We start from the raw sequence: 23554 nt of genomic DNA, 5'->3' as shown, positions 1-23554 counted from the left end.
GAACGAACAAAATTTGTTTTTGCACATAGAATTTGTAATTACGTCTTTAAACGCCTGAGTAGGTTCATATAACGCATGCTTTTATTTATAAAAATCTTGCGTAACATCTAGAAGACGACAACTGATCCCATAAATATATAAAGGACGGTTTCAGCAATACAATGTTGATGTATTAATCATTATGTTTTCTGGTAAAGTTATTCATATGGATTTACGCCATTTTTACCATGTAGTCTTCAGTTATGTTTTCAGACAGGCAGTTTCGACGGCCAAAACGGCTATCGTCAATAGTAATAAATGAAAATTAAAGCATTATATGTCGTACCACACATACACTACTGGCCATTAAAGTCGCTACACCAGGAAGATGACGTGCTACAGACGCGAAATTTAACCGACAGGAAGAAGATGCTGTGATATGTAAATGATTAGCTTTTGAGAGCATTCACACAAGATTGGCGCCGGTGGCGACACTTACAACGTGCTGGCATGAGGGAAGCTTCCAACCGATTTCTCATACACAAACAGCAGTTGACCGGCGTTGCCTGGTGAAACGTTGTTGTGATGCCTCGTGTAAGGAGGAGAAATACGTATCATCACATTTCCGACTTTGATAAAGGTCGGATTCTAGCCTATCGGAACTGCGGTATATCGTATCGTGACATTGTTTTTCGCGTTGGTCGAGATCCAATGACTGTTGGCAGAATATGGAATCGGTGGGTTCAGGAGGGTAATACGGAACGCCGTGCTGGATCCCAACGGCTTCGTATCATTAGCAGTCGAGATGACAGGCATCTTATCCATATGGCTGTAACGAATCGTGCAGCCACGTCTCGATCCCTGAGTCAACAGATGGGGACGTTTGCAAGACAACTACCACCTGCACGAACAGTTCGACGACGTTTGCAGCAGCATGGACTATCAGCTCGGAGACCATGGCTGCAGTTACCCTTGACGCTGCATCACAGACAGGAGCACCTGCGATGGTGTACTCAACGGCGAACCTCGGTGCACGAATGGCAAAAAGTCATTTTTTCGGATGAATCCGGGTTCTGTTTAAAGCATCATGATGGTCGCATCCGTGTTTGGCGAAATCGCGGTGAACGCAAATTGGAAGGGCGTATTCGTCATCGGCATACTGGCGTATCAGCCGGCGTGATGGCATGGGGTGCGATTGGTTACACGTCTCGGTCACCTCTTGTTCGCATTGACAGCACATTGAACAGTGGACGTTACATTTCATATGTGTTACGACCCGTGGCTCTACCCTTCATTCGTTCCCTGCGAAACCCTACATGTCAGCAGGATAATGCACGACCGCATGTTGCAGGTCCTGTACGGGCCTTTCTGGATACAGAAAATGTTCGACTGCTGCCCTGGCGAGCACATTCTGCATACCTCTCACCAATTGAAAACATCTGGTCAATAGTGGCCGAGCAACTGGCTCGTCACAATACGCCAGTCACTACTCTTGATGAGCTGTGGTATCGTGTTGAAACTGCATGGGCAGATGTATCTGTACACGCCATTCAAGCTCTGTTTGACTCAATGCCCAGGCGTATCAAGGCCGTTATTACGGCCAGAGTTGGTTGTTCTGGGTACTGATTTATCAGGATCTATGCACCCAAATTGCGTGAAAATGTAATCAAATGCTAGTTCTAGTATAATATATTTGTCCAATGAATGCCCGTTAATAACTGCATTCCTTCTTGGGGTAGCACTTTTAATGGCCAGTAGTGTACCTTGAATGTGGTTCGATGAACACTCTGGCAGTCTCTTAAATGTGAAATGCAGGTAATCACTAGACATAGATGTAGATGTATACGACGCAGAGTTGCCTATTGCCACTATATGGTGTTTCGACTGCTGGTTTGTTTACATTCTTGTACTCGTTCATTCCCCCCACGTGTTAGCAGGAAGAGGGGCACACTGGAACACGTACGTGTTGTGGACAGCTTCCTAAAGCTGGAGGTCATCGTATATATTTAAATACGCTCAATGAACTAAATGAATTCAATGTTGTTGTTTTGTTCTCCAGTCGGAAAACTGGTTTCATGCGTCTCTGCATAAGCACTTCGGCCTACATCCACTTCAATACGTTCACTTCGTGTTCCTCAACAACTGTTGCCCCCACCATCCTAGTCCGCCACCCCCTGACACACACACACACACACACACACACACACACACACACACTCACTTCCCGCCATTACCAAACTGACTAATCTCTAATACCTTAGTTTGTATCCTACCAAGCAATCAGTTCTTTTAGTGTAGTTGTGCCATAAATTTCTTGTCTCCTCGATTACGATATTTCAATGTGTACGATTACCTCCTGCTTTAGTTCATTTCACAACGCTTTAATGTTTGTTCCTCTACTTTCTGGTTCCACCTGCGACATGTAAACAACCCTAAGACGGAAAGGAAGCGCCCTCTAGTAGATCTTAACAATTTTTATGATTTATTTAAAAGGAAAAGTTACCTGTCTACCAACTGAATAATGAAATTAGCTTGAATTTTAACGGGGCACATTTTTTATCTTTTTTTATCCGCTATCAGATTTCGGTAGTGAATGGTTTTGATTATTATCTTTAATTCTGTTGTATGGTGTCTAACAGAACGCCTTTTCAGTTAGTGACAACGATTGGTCATGTGCAGCACATTGCTTTGAGAATTTCATTTTGAAATATGTAATTGCGAATGGGGCAGAAACTCATTTTAACAATTATAGCAATTACCGTCGCGTAATGACAATAAAATTTCGTCCTTTATAGAGTGTTGGTTGTTTAGAGCACCGTATACATCATAGATGGGATGACGTCGGAAAGCGTAATTCTTGTAATTAAGTGAATTGCATCGATGTCTTTAGCGTGCTGTGCGTCTGGGTAGTCCTTCCGAAAAACTGCCCACAGGGTTGAGCTTAAGGTGTCCAAGCAGGCTGCAGATGGTTCTGGATGGAAATGGCATCCAGATTCACAGCAATTCCGCCCCATGTTTATGTGTTTATGTCCGCCCGCTATTCAGAAGTTATCTGCGCAACTCATCAGAAGATAAGGATCCACTATATCTCACTTTATTGCAGTTTAAGTGTGCGTTAAGAGGTTTCCAATTTACTGCAAAAGCTGCGTCACATCTGATAAACGTGGATGTTGCCGTAGGTTAGTTAGTCTGTGAGAAACATGCCAGGACTGTAGGTTTGTGTCTCATAGAGGCGATTGTAGCGGAGAGGTCGATAAAGTACCTGGTACGTCTCTGCCATGGAACTTAGAATCAGGAAACAAAGATTTGTGACCTTTAGGCGTGCTTTTACGAGGGGCGTTTGAAAAGTCCGAGCAAAGTCCAAGAGATGGCACCACCAGCCGATATCGAGGTCATGTTTAGTTAGTAGCATCTTTTGTGAGAACGCTTACCAAGTTTCAGCCAGATTAGTCTATTTCATTGTTTTTGGCATTCATGTGAATCAAGAAAGTCGAGTGATTGTCAAAAAATGGACGAAAAAGATTTTCGTGTGGTGATTAAACATTACTTTATGAAAGGCAAAACGCCTCAGGAGACTAAAGAGAAGCTTGATAAACCTTACGGTGACTCTGCACCTTCGATTAGAACAGATTATAAGTGGTTTCAAAATTTTCGGAGTGGCTATATGGGCACAAGTGATGCTGACCGTTCTGGACCCCTGTGGAGGTTATGACTCCAGAAATAGTTGATAAAATCCATAATATGTTGATGGATGAGAGAAGAGTTAATGTGCGTGAGATTGCTAGTGCTCTGAGCATCTCGAATGAACGGGTCCATAATATTTTGCATAAACATTTGGACATGAGAAAGCTATTCGCAAGATGGGTTCCGCGATTACTCATGCTTGACCAAAAACGGAATCGTGTGAAGTGTTGCAAGGATGGTTTGCAGCTGTTCAGGAAGAATCAGCAGGAATTTAAGCGCCGTTTCGTCACTCTGGATGAAACATGGGTACATTACTATACTCCAAAGACCAAAGAACAATCTAAACAATGGCTTAGCAAGGGAGACTCTGCACCAAAAAACGAAGGCCATTCCTTCGGCCAGAAAGGTTATGGCGATTGTCTTTTGGGTTTCGCAAGGGATATTCCTCATCGACAATCTGGAAATGGGTAAAACTATTGCCGGTGCGTATTATCCATCGTTATTGGACCGCTTGAAAACCGAGCTGCAAGAAAACCGCCGGCGATTGGACTGCAAAAAAAGCCCTTTTCCATCACAACAATGCACCAGCAAACACCTCAGCAGTTGTGGTCGCAGAATTAATGGAAATAGGATTCCACCTCGTTGAACATTCCCCCTATTCTCCACACTTGGCTCCCTCACTCTACTATTTATTCCCCAACTCGAAGAAATGGCTGGTGGGACAAAGATGTTATTCAAACGAGGAGGTGATTGCAGCAACTAATGGCTATTTTGCAGACTTGCACAATTCCTATTATTCGGAAGGGATCAACAAGTTAGAACAGCGTTGGACGACATGTATAAGTCTAAAAGGAGACTACGTCGAAAAATAAAAAATGTTTACCCCAAACACGTAATTAGTTTTTCTTTTTGCGCGGACTTTTCAAACGCCCCTCGTAAGTAGACAGGTTGAAGGGGGAAAGAGGCAATGGGAACAGTGACTACGTGACTGGGGAAAAATCAAGAAAGGAGTCCCACAGTCCTCAATTTTGGGTCCACTTCTATTCTTATATAGTTGGGTGATCTTCCACTTAACGTTCATGATGTAGATTTATTACGTTTTGCAGACAATACCAATGCTGTAATACATCACCCTATATAGAAAGACACAGAAGAAATCGTTTATGTTTCTTTCGAAGAATTAGTAAGTGTTTCTCTGAAAACCGACTCTCTCTAAATTTTGAGAAAGCACGCTATGTTCAGTCCTGTACTGCAAATGGTTATACGAATAACTGATGCTCATGAACAGAACTCTTGAATGCTTAGCGCTCCGCAGCTTTAGGAGATTTGTTAAACTTCATCTTCTATATATTACGACCGCACTAGAAATGTTATTGCCCAAAACTAGTTTTCGGGTATACAACCCACCATCAGTACCTTACAATACAGAGGAATGAGCAACTGTATGTACATCGATTTCTACAAAATGACAACTGCATTTAGAATAGCAGAAATATAAGTCTACTTACATTATGTATCTCTATAACAGTGAGGTGTGAGTGTGTCAGTTAATACAATAGGATATGAAATCTGTTCTGTCACATAGTATACAGGTTGTCATGTATGTTACATTAGGCAGTGATAGTTACTGATAGAGTTGTAACTGTCACATCGTGTAAACATGAAACTGCGAGCTCAAAGAGTATACATTATCCGTTCTTTGTTATTTCTAAGATCATATTTATATATATCTGTGGAACGCATTCGTATATGTAAATTACAGTCTACCGTCAATTCGTATATGAAGGTGGAATATACGAAAGATATAAGATTGCAAACTACTTCAACATATCATGCCAAAACAGACAATGTTACATGCAGGACACAGACATCAAACAAAAATTATTCGATTCAAAGAATATATTAATGTTAGTGAGCCAATCTCTCACCATTCAGTGCTCATTTAAGGGCATATAAACATCTCCTAACGACATTAACAAAAACGTCACCATTCTTCATGAAGCAGAAACAGGCAGATGATTAAATATTCTACAAAAAATTGAAAAATACTACCATACGACAAAACAACTTGAAAACATACTTAAATGACAGACAGAGTCACAGAATAAGATTTATATGCAGAATTTCAATAGTGTTGTAACAGAATAATTTTCGTTTATTGTCTGTGTCTCGCATGTAAAATTGGACAATTTGACGTTGCATTATTTTGCAATTTTATACCTTCATATGCGAATTGTTGAAAGATCGTAATTTACAAATGTGAATGCATGTCACAGATGTATATAAATATGATCTTAGAAATAACAAATGTCACGTAATGTAGACTCTTTGGCCTCTTACTTCCATGCTTACACTATATGAAGGTTGTAACTACGGTATCAGCCCCTATCCGGTCGGCGGCACTTTCAAATGCTGCTGCCAATGAGGTGCAAGAATCCCCTCTCCGGAATTCTAGCGGCGCGTGCACTTCGGACATTCATGCACTGACGTCATTTTGTGAGTTTGCCAGTTGAATAACATTTACAGACTATCATAGCGGCCATGGCTCGATATCTTCTGGATAGACACTGTATTGCAGAGTGACAGCTTTATAAATCTTTTGGATCTGTACATACTTCTACATTCAGATCTACTTTTAGCAACTGACGTTGCAACTTCAGCAACAAAGCTGTGCATTATTTTTGCTATTTAATGTAGAATAAATTAATATCTGCATTCTCTGTTCATGAACAGCATCTGTTCCTCGCTCTTCTATTCACTAGAGAACCATACAACATGCAGAGGAAGTCATAGCAACAACGTGATCTATAACTGTCAGTGCCTAATATTTGACAGCAGTAACATACATGACAACCTGTATACTATGTCATAGAACAGATTTCATATCATATCGCATTAACTGACTCACATGTCACTGTTACAAAGGTACACTTTATAAGTAACCTTATATTTCCGCTACTATTTATACAGTTGGCATGGTGCAGAAATCTATGTACATACAGAAATTTGCTTCTCTGTATTAGAAACCACTGATGATGGATTATAAACCCGAAAACCGATTTTTGGAGATAAACATTTCTGCTGCAGCTCATGGTGCATAGAAGGCACCCTTTAATAGAAATTAACAGAAGTCAGTAAACCGCGTAGAATGCTCAAAATTTTTGTATGACTGTACTGATGAAAACTTGAACTGAAAGAAGCGTGTTACTGAGCTGCTCAAACAATGAATTTCAGCTACTGTTGCTCTTCGTACAATTGCTAGTATTGGGAACAAACGAATCAACCTCCTGACATTTCCACTCGATTATGTCGTGTGGAATAATTTTATGGGGCAGCTCATGACTTAAAAAGGAGGTACTGACTGTACAGAGGAAGGCCTGAAGGATTCAGGAACAACACAACTTGTTATACCAGACAGAAACATTTTTAGGCAGAATACTCACGACCGGACAGTTGGCCTGAAAGCAAAGCCCAAGAACTCCGGAAGAGCTTGGTTTGACGTGAGGAAAAGAGCCCATTCTGAGGGAATGAAAGTAATATATGCACAAAAAAGCTAAAACAAAACCCTGAAAATGACTATTGTTGTACTTTGTGTGCACCAGTAGGACCCAAACGTGAATAATACATAATTAACAAATGATAAATTAAAAAAAAATCTCGTTTGTAAACGGTCAGGGAGTATCCATATTTACGTATGAATGTATAATGTGAATTTCACATTATTACTATTAACAGTAAAAAACGATCAGTGGAACATAAAATTAATCAACTAACCAACTATTTGCGGAGTGCTGGTTGTGTAGCTGATTCTAATAACCACGTGAAAAGGAAAGATAACTGTCGTTTAGTAACGGATGCAGCAGCTCTGGGAATATCCCATCGAAACTGCAGTATTTCCACTTCTGAGACAGTTTAAGCCTTCACGCACTTCTGAAAATGTAAATGGTTGAGCATATAAATCACATGTCTTAGTCGCTCGTTTCGCCTTACGCAGTTCACTTTTGATTCTTTTACTGAATTTACCCGGAAGTCGAGACAAGGCGATTCGCTACTAATCCTACACTAACTTTTGCTCAAATTCTGAATGGTGTTGGCGAGGAGTCGAGCTCATGAACGAGGCATCAAACTTTCTTGATAGAATGACTGAAATTCATAGTCTCGCCATTTTTTATCCATTTGGTTTTCCTGAATGCTGTAATGTAGTTCAATAGGGCACAAATAGCGAAAACTCCAGACAACTGGAGCTGTTATTATTATTGTTATTATTATTATTTGTTCCAGTCAGGAAAAAATAAAATACGTAGTTATTACCGTTAAAAGCATATGAAAGAAATAATTGTCAGGTTACAGTACTGTTGACCAAATTCTTGGAACTTCAGTTGTTCCCGGAGTCGCAAGCAGATATTCTGTGTAAGATGCAGGTTACAATTGTCAGCAAAATATGTGCTCCAGATCTTTGGTTCTCCGCATTCATAGTTGGTGGTATCCACAGGGTTGTACCACTATTGAGGTTATTCCTGATTTTTCTAACTCCAGAACGAAGGTGGTTGAATGATCTCCACACGGTCCATTTCTGTTCATGCCCACGTGGTTAGGTTTCTGAAGGGAGAGACCAGGTAGATTTAATATCAAGTCGAGAAATCCACAATTGTTTCCTTGCTGTAGGTGCTGCCGTCTGCAAGACTGATGTGGTCTTGAGGAAACTTCTTCTGGACCTCATCGACCGAAGTGGCGCATTGGTGAGCACGCTAGACTCGCTTTCGGGAGGACGACGGTTCATATCCGCGTCCGGTCATCCAGGTTTTCAGTGATTTCTCTAAATCGCTGCAGACAAATACCGGGATGGCTCCTTTGAAAGGGCACGGTCTTCCTCATACTTAAAATATTCTGAACGTGTGCTTCCTCTCTAATGACCTCGATGTCAACGGACGTTAAACATCATATAGTTCAATAGGGCACAAATAGAGAAAACTCCAGACAACTGGAGCTGTTATTATTATTGTTGTTATAATTATTTGTTCCAGTCAGGAACAAATAAAACATAGTTATTTCAGTTAAAAGTATATGAAAGAAATAATTGTCAGGTTACACTACTGTTGACCAAAATCTTGGAACTTCAGTTGTTCCTTCTTTCCATCTTCAGGGCCTCAACCTAGGGGCTGTTGGACGTTTCCATGTAATCGATAGTTTTTCTACTGAGCCTGATCTGTTCTCTCTGCGCAGGCTTTATGACGAATATCTGGTGTGCTTTGCCAGTGAGTTGGTAGAGTTTGCAACTAGCGTGAGTTTAAAATAACTTGTAAAAGCCTACAAGTTTTTTTAGCACCTTGTCAGCTGTGTTTGGATAGGTAGAATTGTATCATACTGGGCGAGCATACTCTGCAGCTCTGTAACATGTTACTCGTGCCAATCTTCTCAAGCTTTATGGTCGAGAGCCCCACGTGCTACCAGTAATCTTCCAATGCTATTATTTCTCGCTTCCACCTTGATTCTCGTATTCTTGCAGTGCTGCTTGTACACCAGAGTACGATGCAAAGTGACTCCCAGATATTTTGGATGGGGCGTCCTTGCTAACTACATACCTTGTCATGTCATGCTTTGTTTGCGGCGTGTCGGATTGTGCTTAAGATGAAATGCATGCGGTCGGGTTTTAGCTGAGGTTGGACACAGTTGATTGTCTGAGTAATAGACATTTCACTCCCTTAATGCATCTGTCGATATTCAAAAGATTTCTCTTAACTTGCTAATGTCACACACACATCTCCTTCTACTTTTCAAACATGCGTCTCTGTGACAAACAACCCAGTCACCCGCCTCGGATTAAAAAAAAGAGGTGTTTGAAGCTTTTGCTGTTATCATTGGCGTGGCTTCCCTCTCAACACATCCTAGAAGGCTTCCTCCTGTCCAACAATGACAAGAATATCTATCACATTGTCAATGCTTTCCCAGCTTTCGTCATCCCTAGCTATTTCTGCTTTTTCTTTCATGTCATCTGCTACTATCTACACACATATTTAGATACCACCACTGCTTTTTTCTGTTTGTATATGAAGGCTGATCTCGGCAACTACTGGGGGGGGGGGGGTGTTGATACGGTTTTCACTAATAAACAGACTGATTCACGAGGAAGGTTTGTCCACATAATTTATTACCGCTACACTAGGCAAGACGTCCGGCCACAGATACTCAGAGCTACCCGTGCGAAGCCGAGGAAGGTCGCAAGCTCACGTATAATTTCTCATTTATTCGTCGGACCATTTCATTCTTTCTCAAGATCTGATTGCTTCTGCAACGCTGTGACGCATTTAAGTTAGCGTGCTATTTATTCCCACCCGACTGGAACTTTACTTCTTGAACAATTTGCTTGAGATAATATTAATAAGACTGCTCATACAGGGTGACTCTGTTGCCCCTACCGATGCCGTTTTATGCCACCCGCAATGTTATATCTGGCCTTCTAAAACCACCCGCGAGATATTTATATTCCTTCGATCGCTAAAAAAAAGAACATGCCTTTTTTGTAGGAAATTTAATTTTGTTAAATTTTGTTGTGGGATACGTTTGCGCTGGAAGCCACGTTTTTCGAGTTATTCAAGAAAAACAAAAAGCGACCTTCAAACGCACCTCCACCCCCACACTCATCCCTCACCAGTCAAGATTTCCAATATGTTGTATGGGGCACTCCCTCCTACCACTGTCCAAAATTTTTCCTGGTATTTGATCTTTTTTGGTCCCTATTGATAGGGCTATTACATAGCATAGTCGGCTGTTTCGTTAACATTACTAATTTAAGCGTGCCCGTGAAGTTAATGAACGAAAAACGACTTTCACAAATTTGGAAGAACGCTGATACACAATATGCTGTCTTATAATACGTTTATTCGCAAATAAATATAACGTAAGACATTTCCAGGTATATCGATGCTGTTGACAGTCGACTGAAATATTTTTTTTTTTTACTTTTTTAAACGTGACCCTCATAAGCACAGTAGTTACGTAGTCAGAAGACCTGACCAATACAACACCTTTAAAATTCACAAAATTGTTAGGCAAACTTTATGGAAACGTCTGTTTTACAATTTATAAGTGCTCAACAAATCCGGTGGCATAATGAGGCCAGTCAACGAAGATCATAAACGTCGAATGGGGGAAATGATTCATGCAGTCACATACTTTTGTACAGTGGTAGGAGAGAGTTCCATGAACAACATACTAGAAATCCTGACTGGTGGGGGCTGAGTATCGATGCGTTTGAAGGTCACGTTTTTCTAGAATAACTCGAAAACGACGGCCTCTAGCGAAAACGTATCCCAGTACAAAATTCAACTACGTTACTTTTACTACAATAAACTTCTGTTAATTTTTCTGTAGGATGAGTAGCTTTTGGAGGCCAGGTATAACATTGCGGGTTGCATAAAACGACATCGCCCTAGGGGCTGCTGAATCAGTCTATATACTTGCATATAATAACATTAATTGCAAAAAATACTTTCTTAGGATGTACGCCCTACTCTTGCCAGATAAATAAATAATTTTTTGTGATACTGTCTCCAAATGTACTTGGTAACAACAACAAAAAGCGCACAGCTTTCATGTGGCGGCAAGCTGGCACTGTAACGGTATCGCACTTGTGTGACGACCGGTAGTATCTTATCACAACATGTGCGACGTCAATCGTTTAGTCACGCCACTGCAGCTGTGACGTCTCGCGCTCCGTTGCGTAACACGTCCGGAGGTTTCCGGTGCCGCTACGTTGGAAAACATCCGTCATTCACAGATTCTGGCACACTCACACGGAATTACGTAACTCTGCCCGCGCTACCTTGAACTCTGCGCTAACAGTACGCCTGTAAGCGATCAACGAAATCGCGTTTCACAAAATGGTTCAAATGGCTCTGAGCACTATGGGACTCAACTGCTGTGGTCATAAGTCCCCTAGAACTTAGAACTACTTAAACCTAACTAACCTAAGGACAGCACACAACACCCAGCCATCACGAGGCAGAGAAAATCCCTGACCCCGTTGGGAATCGAACCCGGGAACCCGGGCGTGGGAAGCGAGAACGCTACCGCACGACCACGAGATGCGGGCGCGTTTCAAAAAAGCCCGTTTGCTTGGTCACTGGCCGAGAAATTTGCAGGCGTACAATATGGGACTTTCAGGAAGCCACTGATTCATCCAAAGCGGACCGCCATCCACTATATTTTTGTACTGCATAATTCATTAGTTCGGAGAGAATAATCTATTCTGCGCGACCGCTACGGTCGCAGGTTCGAATCGTGCCTCGGGCATGGATGTGTGTGAAGTTCAAAAATAGTTCAAATGGCTCTGAGCACTATGCGAATTAACTTCTGAGGCCATCAGTCGTCTACAACTTAGAACTAATTAAACCTAACTAACCTAAGGACATCACACACATCCATGCCCGAGGCAGGTTTCGAACCTGCAGCCGTAGCGGTCGCTCGGTTCCAGACTGTAGCGCCTAGAACCGCACGGCCACTCCGGCCGGCTGTGTGTGAAGTCCTTAGGTTAGTTAGGTTTAAGTTGTTCTACGTTCTAGGCGACTGATGACCTTAGAAGTTAAGTCTGATAGTGCTCAGAGCCATTTGAACCATCTTCCTGTGTTCGATCTGCACATTTCGAGACTGAAGTCGTTTCTGTGTCTCTCCGAGACCCTCTAGCCTAAAAAGGCGCCAAGTCCACGCCAGACACAGCCCCCGCAACCCGTATAGCCGCCTCCTGCGTGTAACGGACCTTTGACGTATTCAGCGGAACCCGAAACCCCACCACCCTATGGCGCAAGTCGAGAAATGTGCAGCCTACCTCTAAGGAGCTGAATGTCGACCGGGCGTTAAATCCCCCTGCAGCCTACACGGTGGCAGAACCGTCTGAGTCTCTGATTCAGACCCTCCACTCGGCTCTGGCTCTGTACCAGACGTTCGCAGTCGGTCCTGTCGACTGTGTCGACATATCGTATTCTTCATCCACATCTGTAGCAGCGATCCACAAGCTAGCATACGGTAGGTAGGTTACGGTGCCCGATGTACAATAATAATAATTGCCCCTCTGCCATACACCGGAATTTCTCCTCTTTTACCCTCGTGCTCATTAAGTGAGATATAAATAGGGACCGACAACACATTTCATGACACATATTTCAACTTGGAGCAATTTTTTATGAGAAAGAGCTCCACGTTGCACGGGCCATCTTTCCAGTCTCTCCCATTAGAGCTGAGAATTTCCTGACGGGTTTGTGCTAATTAAACAGCCCTGTAACTGAGTGCCCAGTTCTTCTTTAGCCGCGTGGAGTCCCGCGCGGTTTGCGGCGCCATGTCACGGACTGCGCGGCCGCTCCCGCCGGAGGTACGAGTCATCCCTCGGGCATGGATGTGCGTGTTGTTCTTAGCGTAAGCTAGTTTAAGTAGTGTGTAAGTCTAGGGACCGATGACCTCAGCAGTTTGGTCCCTTAGGAATTCACACACATTTGAACATTTTTGAGCTCTTCTTTTAATATCTCTCTCTCTTAACAGCTCAATTAAGTTCCGCGGTTCTAGGCGCTACAGTCTGGAACCGAGCGACCGCTACGGTCGCAGGTTCGAATCCTGCCTCGGGCATGGATGTGTGTGATGTCCTTAGGTTAGTTAGGTTTAATTAGTTCTAAGTTCTAAGCGACTTATGACCTCATAAGTTAAGTCGCATAGTGCTCAGAGCCATTTGAATCCAGCCAATTAAGCTCCCAAACTGACAAAGAGAATTGGTCGAATGACGGAATTACATGCGACAACCGTCATTGTGAATTATCCTTTCTGATGATGCTTCCAAATAACATCGATCTCGCGTATGTGTTCCGCTGGGAACTTGTATATCACCTAAAATCACTCCGAGAAGATACCCCAAGATAACATCAATGATTGATTGCTGATGGTGCAGTCAAACGATATTGACTGTAACTGGCTAGTTATGTTTATTCATGCTCAGACTCAGATGGCAATATTTCCACAAAGTGCTATCCTACGACAAATCTTCCTGCGTTTCGTAACAATTTTCTAATTTTTTTTTCCTTTATTGAGTTTTGATTCCCCCTAAAGGGGGCGGGCTGGCAGCAGCTTATTACGCCGCTCTTCGGCCTACAGAATTTGTTTTAAAAGATGAAGATAATAAAAAAATAATAACAGTTGGCGATAAAATCGGTGACTTAAAGGTAAAATGGCAGAAAATTCTGGAGCTTAAAACATAAAACACAGGGTGGATGATGCTAATAAGATACACAGGAAGCAGAAAAATAATAGACAGACAATTAAAAAACACGGCGACAGTGTGAGTTCTGTTCGCAAGAGATATAAAAAGCACACCCAGTGACAGCATGATTTCTGTTCGCAACACTGTGGAAGGACGCACAACACTGAACACTCACTTAAACACTGCACTAAAAGTTGGCACAAATATGACATACCACACCCGAGAGCAGGTGGGGGGAAACTGGTCAGATGACGGGAAAAAGGGGGGGGGAGAGGAAAAGTGAAGGGGGAGGGGGGAAAGGGGCCAATGGAAGAGGAGGATCCATAAGAGGGGTGGGGGGTGCTGAGCAGACGTGCCAGGGAGTGGGGAAGGCAGAGGAGGGGAGTACAAAAGGACTCGGGGGCGGGGAGAAAGAAGATAGGGAGAGGATAGGCGGGGAGAAAACACAGGATGGAAGGGGGGAGGAAGAGGGAGCCCATGGAAAGGACGGAGGAAAGGAGGGGGGTGAGGATCAGAGTTGATAGGAAGGATAAATGGAGGGAGAGAGGGCATCAGCCGGGAGGGGGAGTTGATGGAAGCCAAATTGGGAAAGGAGATGTAGGGTGTAGAGATGGAGGGTAGGGGGGACACAACGGTGAAGACATGGCAGGGGGTGGGGATGGGAGAGGAGAGGAGCAACCAGGGGGTGAGGGGGTTCAAGACGGCGGGAGGTGTAGAGGATGTGGATATGTTCGAGGAATAGGAGCAGATGGGGGAAAGGAATGAGATCATAGAGGATCCGCATGGGGGACGGGAGGCATATATGGAAGGCGAGGCAGAGTGCATGACGCTCAAGGATCTGGAGGGACTTATAGAATTTGGGGGGGGGGGCAGATATCCAGGCAGGACTGGCATAACAGAGGATGGGACGGATTAAGGATGTGTAGGTGTGGAGGATGGTAGAGGGGTGCAACCCCCATGTCCGGCCAGAGAGGAGTTTGAGGAGTCGGAGGTGGTTGTGGGCTTTGGATTGGATGGAGCAGAGATGAGGGATCCAGGTGAGGTGACGGTCAATGGTGAGGCCAAGGTAGGTGAGGGTGGGGGTGAGGCGGACAGGACAGGCGCAGACAGTAAGGGAGAAATCCAGGAGCCAGAAGGAGCGAGTGGTACGACCTACGATGATGGCGTGGGTCTTGGAAAGGTTGAGTTTCAGGAGCCACTGGGGAGCGAGGGCGAGGAATGCAGTGTCATCGGCATATTGCAAGAGGTGTACTGGAAGGGGGGGGGGGGGGTTGGGGCATATCTGCCGTGTACAGGAGGTAGAGGAGAGGGGAGAGGACAGAGCCCTGCGGCACACCTACAGAGGGGCAGAAGGTGTGGGAATTGGCATTATGGATGGTAACATAGGAGGGGCGGTGGGAGAGGAAGGAGGCCACCAGACGGATGTAGTTGATAGGAAGGGCGTAGGTTTGGAGTTTAAACAGGAGACTGGGATGCCAGACATGGTTGTAGGCCTTTTCGAGGTCAAGGGAGACAAAAATGGCGGAGCGACGGGAGTTAAGCTGGAAGGAGAGAAGATGAGTGAGGCGGAGGAGTTGGTCATCAGCAGAGAAGGAAGGTCGAAAGCCACATTGGGTGTTTCGGAGGATGTGGTTTTGGTGGAGGTGGTGATGGATGCGCCGGAAAGGATGGATTCCAAGAGCTTGCCGAACACCGATGTGAGACAGATAGGATGATAGGAAGAGGCATCAGATGGAGTCTTGTTGGGTTTGGAGAACATCAGGATACGGGAGGTTTTCCACAGGTCGGGATAGAAGCCAGTGGCAAGGATGACATTGCAGAGGGTGGCAAGGATTGAAAGGAAGGAGGGAGGGCAGTGTTTGAGGTGGTGGTAGGTAACGAAGTCGTGGCCGGGAGCAGTGTTGCGTTTAGTGCGGAGTGTGAGGCTGATGTCCTGTGTAGTGATGGGAGTGTTAAGTGCAGATGGTGGGGTGTGGCCCAAGTACTGGAAGCTAGGAGCAAGGGGAGGAACAGAGGTATTCGTACGGTCCATGACATCAGGGAAGAGGGAATAATCAAAGTGGGGATCATCTGGGATGGAAAAAACATCAGAGAGGTGGGAGGCAAAGTGGTTGGCCTTACTGAGGTTGTCAGGAAAGGGATGGTCATTAAGGAGGAGAGGGTGGGGCGGTTCCCAGTAAGGCGGTGGAAAGCAGACCAATTCTTGGAAGAGTTGATGGGGAGCGTGGTGTTGAGTTGTGTACATGTCTGGCGCCAGGCACGGCGTTTCTTCGCAGTAAGCAGGTTGCGGATGTGTCGTTGTAATTGCCGGTGGCGGGTAAGTGTATCCCGGTCACGAGTGCGGAGAAAAGAGCGGTAGAGGCGGCGGGATTCTCGAAGGAGAAGGACGGCCTGTGGAGGCAGGGCGGGGCGGTGAGGGTGGATGGCTTTGGTGGGGATATGGGCGGCGACGGCGTCAGACAAGGTCTGGTGCAGGAAGGCAGCAGTGCGAGAGATGTCATCAGGAGATTGGAGGGCAAGGTCGTGGCCGTCAACCTGGGTGTGAATGGAGTCCTGGTAGGCATCCCAGTTGGCACAGGAGTAATCATGGACAAGTTTAGGAGGGACGTCAGGGCGAGGAGCGTTGCGGGGATGGCGACCATTAGAGATAGTGAGGAGAACAGGAGCATGGTCACTGCCAAAGAGGTTGGGAGAGGCAAGGACCACATCAGGAGTGGTGTTGGATTCGGGTCGGGTGTGCTGAGGCAGGGGAACCAGGTCTCCCTGGAGAGTGGTGAGAAACTGATGCCACCGCTGGAGGTCGGCAGGATCTCGGCTGTGGATATTGAGGTCGGTGGCAATCACGTAGGTGGAGAAGGTGCAGTCAATGTGGGCCAGGAAATCGTACGGGATGGGGGTGCGAGGGCGGACATAAATGGTGGCACAGGTGATGGTAACGGTGGGGAAGAAGAGGCTGAGGGCAATTTTCTAAAGACCTGGCGACTCTACATATAACTCAATCGCCTCAGAGCCAAACCATTGCCTACCATATCGTTTATATACACTGCGTGCAGTAAAGGTCCTAATAAATATCACTTGAGGTGCACAGGACGATACCTTCACTGAGGACGAATTCTATGTATTAAGAATATGGAGAAGTAAATGTTATCGGCGGTGTTACACATACCATACTGGCTAATGTCACATCAGAAGTTGGCAGATATACATCCGCTAGGTGGAGCAGCGTTCTCATTCTCCAACTGCACATGGAGGAGAAGAAACCAACAGAGCGTCTGTATTGTGGCAATATTTTGATGCGAATTTCACGAACTGTGAGTTATTCTCCAATTATACGATGTGCAGTGCTGAGTATCTCTATACTAATAAAACGAGGAGGAGGCAAAAAATCAGTTCTACAAGTAATAGACGACGCGCTTGAATGTGTTTTTCTAATGGCGCAATACTTTAGCATCTATTTACTCGAGCTGTGTATTACGCCCAATGTGAGTTTTCACTGGTGTGCTTGATGACATTCCTATTCTTCCATTGTGTTACGACTACTAGTGAGTGTGAAGGCTCTGTAGGTAAGGAATTTACTGACAATGATAAATGAAATTTTCTGTGAATTATCGCCGAGAGCTTACCATCGCTCGCGTTCGATAGACACTTGATCGAACAAAATAAAGGAAGCGAAATTAGAGTCTAACCTTCTGGTGACAATGTAGTCTCTACAGTGCGTTGCTAAGCTAAGTAGGGCAAGAGCGGAGAAGCAAACCGGTCTCGTCCTTTTCGAAACAGAAATCTCTTAATACGACCTAGCCGATTTTGGGAAACTTTGGAATATCTGAATGTGGAAGGCTAACCGTGGAATTGAACCCCAGTCCTCCTAATGCGAGTCAATTGCCTTAGCCACTGTCTAGCTTCGCCCAACAGGAGCTCAATCGAAATTTTGTGGAGTGCAGTGATATTTTCTGGACGAAGATACTCCATTTACCACCAGAACGTGCGATATGTTCGAGGATGCACTGGACAGTTACTAGCAGGTAATGTGCCCAGCCACAGAGCTCTAAACGCCCAATAACACCGGGGATAGTGCGTCTTTCCTGATCTTCTTAAACACCGGATGTAAATATTCTCACGCTGTCCCAATTTTTTAAGGAAATGGAGTAGTTTCCTAGCTTTTAAAGTATAATATTTCACTTATTACCAATCACGATTTACAACCCTCGATCTCCACGAAATTTCTGGAGACCCTGTATCAAATTTGGCGTACGACCATACTATTTTGCTTCGTCGGACTGGACATGTTTCGTCGTATTGGACAAAGATAGAAAAACAAATCGGCTGTCGTCTTTTATGGAGAATTACTCCGGATTCCCGCTATGTGGTTTAGAGACACCTTGCAAACTTCAGCCGGCATTATCTGGTGGGTACCTGAACTGCATTTCTCCCGCAGAAGATTAAAGTGTAGTAACCGCCGATCCACCACGCGCCCATATTTTCTTCATCATTGGCAACCGATTTGAAATTCGTGCGCTTGTCTGAGTGGATAAATATGCCAGAGCGTGATGCAAGACGGTACCCGATTAGCGGAGCTGGTGGAGACATTGTATTATCAGCGAAAACTAAAGCTGTTCTGATACCCTGGAAGGCTGTTATCAACTGCTTCCATTGAAATAAGCTACGTAGAGAAACGGTGGGAAACCCTATCATGTGAAATGTGTGAGGACCACTCCGATACACAAGTCGATAAGCGTTTCCTCTTCGGTTTTTCACTTCCCAGCTGCTTACGTTTTAATAAATTCGAAATTAGTGTTCGTTCCCAATTTTGCAACTGTGTTAAAAGATTATTTAGTGATTTTTGTGGAGCGGGAATTAATTTTTAATAAAGCAACACAGATAACGTTTTGTGTGTGACATGCTCCCACTCCATTAAGAATATTCAGATTTTTCAAAAAATAAAATTAGAGTTTAGCGACCCCTCTACAGCGCGGTCATTAGAGACAGAGCATAATCTCAGATTAGGAAAGAGTGGGGTAGGGAAATGGGCCGTGCCAGTTTCTAAGGAACATCCCGTCATTTACCTGGAGCGATTTAGGGAAATCACGGAAAACCTAAATCTGGATAGCCGGACGAGTATTTGGACCGTCGTCCTCTCGAATGCGAGTTCAGTGTGCTGACAACAGCTGGTATTGTTCGGAATTTGTCAGCCAATGTTTATCCTACTTGCTATTAGCTGTTAATGCGTTCATAATTAATGTGAAATAATGTATTTGAATTTGTAAATATCATATGTTAGATAATTCTGATCGATGGAGAATTATCCACTGTAGTACACAATACATCAGCTAATGCCCCTACAGCGATTAGATATACGCTAATAACCACGATAATTTAAAACAGGAAGAACAATAAGCTATTCTTTATCCTGACATCTCACTAGTAACTTGTTATATTCCCACTTGTCGGTGTGAAATGGATTTAGGATCTAGAGGTACTCGGAAGAGGTTACGATTACTCACACAGTGCAAAAGACAGCCGGCCTTTGTGGCCGAGCGGTTCTAGGAGCTTCACTCTGGAACCGCGCGACCGCTATGGCCACAGGTTCGAATCTTGCCTCGAGCATGGATGTGTGTGATATTCTTAGGTTAGTTAGGTTTAAGTAGTTCTAAGTTATAGGCGACTGATGACCTCAGATGTTAAGTCCCATAGTGCTTAGAGCCATTTGAACCATTTTTTGCAAAAGACAAACCACATTACAAAGAACGGAGTCATAGTAATTTCCGAGGAAATGACTGCCAAGCTCAACGGTATATTTTGTGCATACGTTGTCAATAATACGGAATGACAGTCTAAAAGCACACTGGAAGCATTTATTTTATGTACACCATTGATTTTTTGTACAACACCAGAATAAATTTGAGTAGGCTGTTACTCCACTTGAGTAAGTATTTAAAAATGTAAAAAAAGATTTGGGTCAGATAAGTCCTCAATATGAAGATAAAATCTTTCCGCCGTGTTATATGTGCCTAACAGTAGACACGAAAGTAAACTCTGATGAAGTTTTGGCCTTAACTTGCCATACATTTCCCGCATAATAAAATTCTGAGAAATTCGATGCCTGTTATAACAACCCTCTGCAGTATTTCTGTGCGCATTGTTTCAATACGTGTAGTACGAGGTGCATTCAAGTTCTAAGGCCTCCGATTTTTTTTTCTAATTAACTACTCACCCGAAATCGATGAAACTGGCGTTACTTCTCGACGTAATCGTCCTGCAGACGTACACATTTTTCACAACGCTGACGCCATGATTCCATGGCAGCGGCGAAGGCTTCTTTAGGAGTCTGTTTTGACCACTGGAAAATTGCTGAGGCAATAGCAGCACGGCTGGTGAATGTGCGGCTACGGAGAGTGTCTTTCATTGTTGGAAAAAGCCAAAAGTCACTAGGAGCCAGGTCAGGTGAGTAGGGAGCATGAGGAACCACTTCAAACTTGTTATCACGAAGAAACTGTTGCATAATGTTAGCTCGATGTGCGGGTGCGTTGTCTTGGTGAAACAGCACACGCGCAGCCCTTCCTGGACGTTTTTGTTGCAGTGCAGGAAGGAATTTGTTCTTCAAAACATTTTCGTAGGATGCACCTGTTACCGTAGTGGCCTTTGGAACGCAATGGGTAAGGATTACGCCCTCGCTGTCCCAGAACATGGACACCATCATTTTTTCAGCACTGGCGGTTACCTGAAATTTTTTTGGTGGCAGTGAATCTGTGTACTTCCATTGAGCTGACTGGCGCTTTGTTTCTGGATTGAAAAATGGCATCCACGTCTCATCCATTGTCACAACCGACGAAAAGAAAGTCCCATTCATGCTGTCGTTGCGCGTGAACATTGCTTGGCAACATGCCACACGGGCAGCCATGTGGTCGTCCGTCATCTTTTGTGGCACCCACCTGGATGACATTTTTCGCATTTTCAGGTCGTCATGCAGGATTGTGTGCACAGAACCCACAGAAATGCCAACTCTGGAGGCGATCTGTTCAACAGTCATTCGGCGATCCCCCAAAACAATTCTTTCCACTTCCTCGATCATATCGTCAGACCGGCTTGTGCGAGCCCGAGGTTGTTTCGGTTTGTTGTCACATGATGTTCTGCCTTCATTAAACTGTCATACCCACGAACGCACTTTCGACACATCCATAACTCCATCACCACATATCTCCTTCAACTGTCGATGAATTTCAATTGGTTTCACACCTCGCAAATTCAGAAAACGAATGATTGCACACTGTTCAAGTAAGGAAAACGTCGCCATTTTAAGTATTTAAAACAGTTCTCATTCTCGCCGCTGGTGGTAAAATTCCATCTGCCATACGGTGCTGCCATCTCTGGGACGTATTGACAATGAACGCGGTCTCATTTTAAAACTCTTTCCAGTCTGGAGAAAAAAAGTCGGAGGCCTTAGAACTTAAATGCACCTCGTAGTTTGTTAGGAAAAGTATTTTGTTTGATTCGGGGGAACAGTATTTCCCAATGAAATTTCGGAAATATATTTGTCTAGGTAAAATATTCAAGTGAATAACATTGCAGGATCACAGGTTAATGTAAACACGAGATAAGGCATCGCAATGGTTAGTTGCTGGTACATTAATAACCGATATAACCGTCAGAATGCTTACTGTAAGCATGCAAGCGTGCATGAATTGTGTTGTACAGGTGCCGGATGTCAGTTTGTGGGCTGCAGTTCCATGCCTGTTGCACTTAGTCGGTCAATGCAGGGACAGTTAATGCTGCTTGTGCTTGACGCTCGAGTTGTCGTCCACGGATGTCCCATATGTGCTCAGATGGAGACAGGTCTGATGACAGAGCAGGCCAAAGCTGCATGTCGACACCCTGTAGAGTGTACAACATCAGTATATGAGCTAGCGTTATCCTGTTGGAAAAAAAAACCCTGAAATTCTGTACTTAAATGGGAGCGCAACAGGTCGAATCACCAGACTGACGCCCAAACTTGTAGTCAGGATGCTTGAGATAACCATGAGAGTGCTCCTGTTGTCATAGGAACTCACACCCCAGACCACAGCTCCAGGTGTAGATCCAATGTGTGTAACACACAGACAGGTAGTTCGTTGGACCTCAATTGGCCCTCTTCTAACCAAAACATGGCCATCACTAGCACCGAGTCCGGATCAGCTTTCATCGGAAAACACAGCAGAACTTCAATCTGCGCGCTAGTGAGCTCTCACTTGATACCACTGTAGTCCCAAACGGCGGTTGTTTGGGATCAATGGAATGCACGTTACAGAGCGTCTAACTCGGAGCTGCCCTTGAAGTAACCGGTTTTTTAACAGTTCGTTTTGTCAATGCGGTGCTAACTGCTGCTCAGATTGTTGCTGCAGAAGCAATACGATGCGCCAGAGCATTACGCCCAACACAACGGTCTTCCCTCTTGGTAGTACTTTGTGATCGTTTGAAGTCCGGTCTTCTTGCGACCGTACGTTCTCGTGACCACCGCTGCCAGCAGTCATGTACGGTGGGTACTTTCGTACCAAGTCCTGCAATATCGCAGGAGAAACACCCAGCTTCTCGTATCCCTATTATATGACCTCTTTCAGACTCGGCTTAGTCAGTTCAAAGGCATTCTTGACTAACGAACGCACCATGTCCAATTTCGAAGGTAACTAAAGCCCACGACCATCACAGAGTGTATTTAAAGCAAACCTGATTTTCTTCCTCATATTGGCGCTACTAGCGCCACTAATATGCGATGCGCGAATTTTGAATAGACATCATCTCTCAGATGTAGGAACATGCCTCCCAACTTTCGTTTACGAGCGTAAAACTATAGCACGATAAAAATGTTAAATCAGGAATTTGCAGGGCTTAAAAAATATATATTGATTTTTTTGAGCTATACCGATTGTTTGAATGAAGGTGCTCTCAATAATTGGGTAAAATCTTCTTATCGGATTGCCCTACAGTAACAATTTCAGGATTGTTTTCTTCGCAAAGAGCTGTGCTACAACGCTAGTAAATAATTTTCAATATTTTAATAATTGAAACCTGAAAAAAAACGAATTCGCAAAAACTTACACTTTTGCTGGGTTTGCAGTTTTACGTATCACAATTTTTATTTTATTAAAATAAATTTCGCCGCGCGGGATTAGCCGAGCGGTCTTAGGCGCTGCAGTCATAGACTGTGCGGCTGGTCCCGGCGGAGGTTCGAGTCCTCCTTCGGGCATGGGTGTGTGTGATTGGCCTTAGGATACTTTAGGTTAAGTAATGTGTAAGCTAAGGGACTGATGATCTTAGCAGTTAAGTCCCATAAGATTTCACACACATTTGAATATTTTTTGAAAATAAATTTTAAAGAAAGAAACTACCGACATTTCTTTTGCGAATTTAAAAAGAAGACTTGTTTTGCCACCTACTGGAGTCGAGTTGTCATCTTTGTTAAAAAAAAAAGGTAGTGGACGCAGTTAACATTTTACAGAGATATGCCTGGTGGTGGTTAATACCGAATACTTATATTTTCAAGCAACAAATAGTAGGATATGTTTCCTTGATTTTTATTATCATTAATAGACAAAGTTCATTTATTTAATTTTGTACCAAAAATTATTAAATATTATTTTATGAGATCAAGACGCTGCTGTGTTCGATTGTATTGTTTAT

Source organism: Schistocerca cancellata, chromosome 6, assembly GCF_023864275.1.
Source record: "Schistocerca cancellata isolate TAMUIC-IGC-003103 chromosome 6, iqSchCanc2.1, whole genome shotgun sequence".
Lineage (NCBI taxonomy): Eukaryota > Metazoa > Arthropoda > Insecta > Orthoptera > Acrididae > Schistocerca > Schistocerca cancellata.
This window is presented reverse-complemented; position numbering follows the sequence as displayed.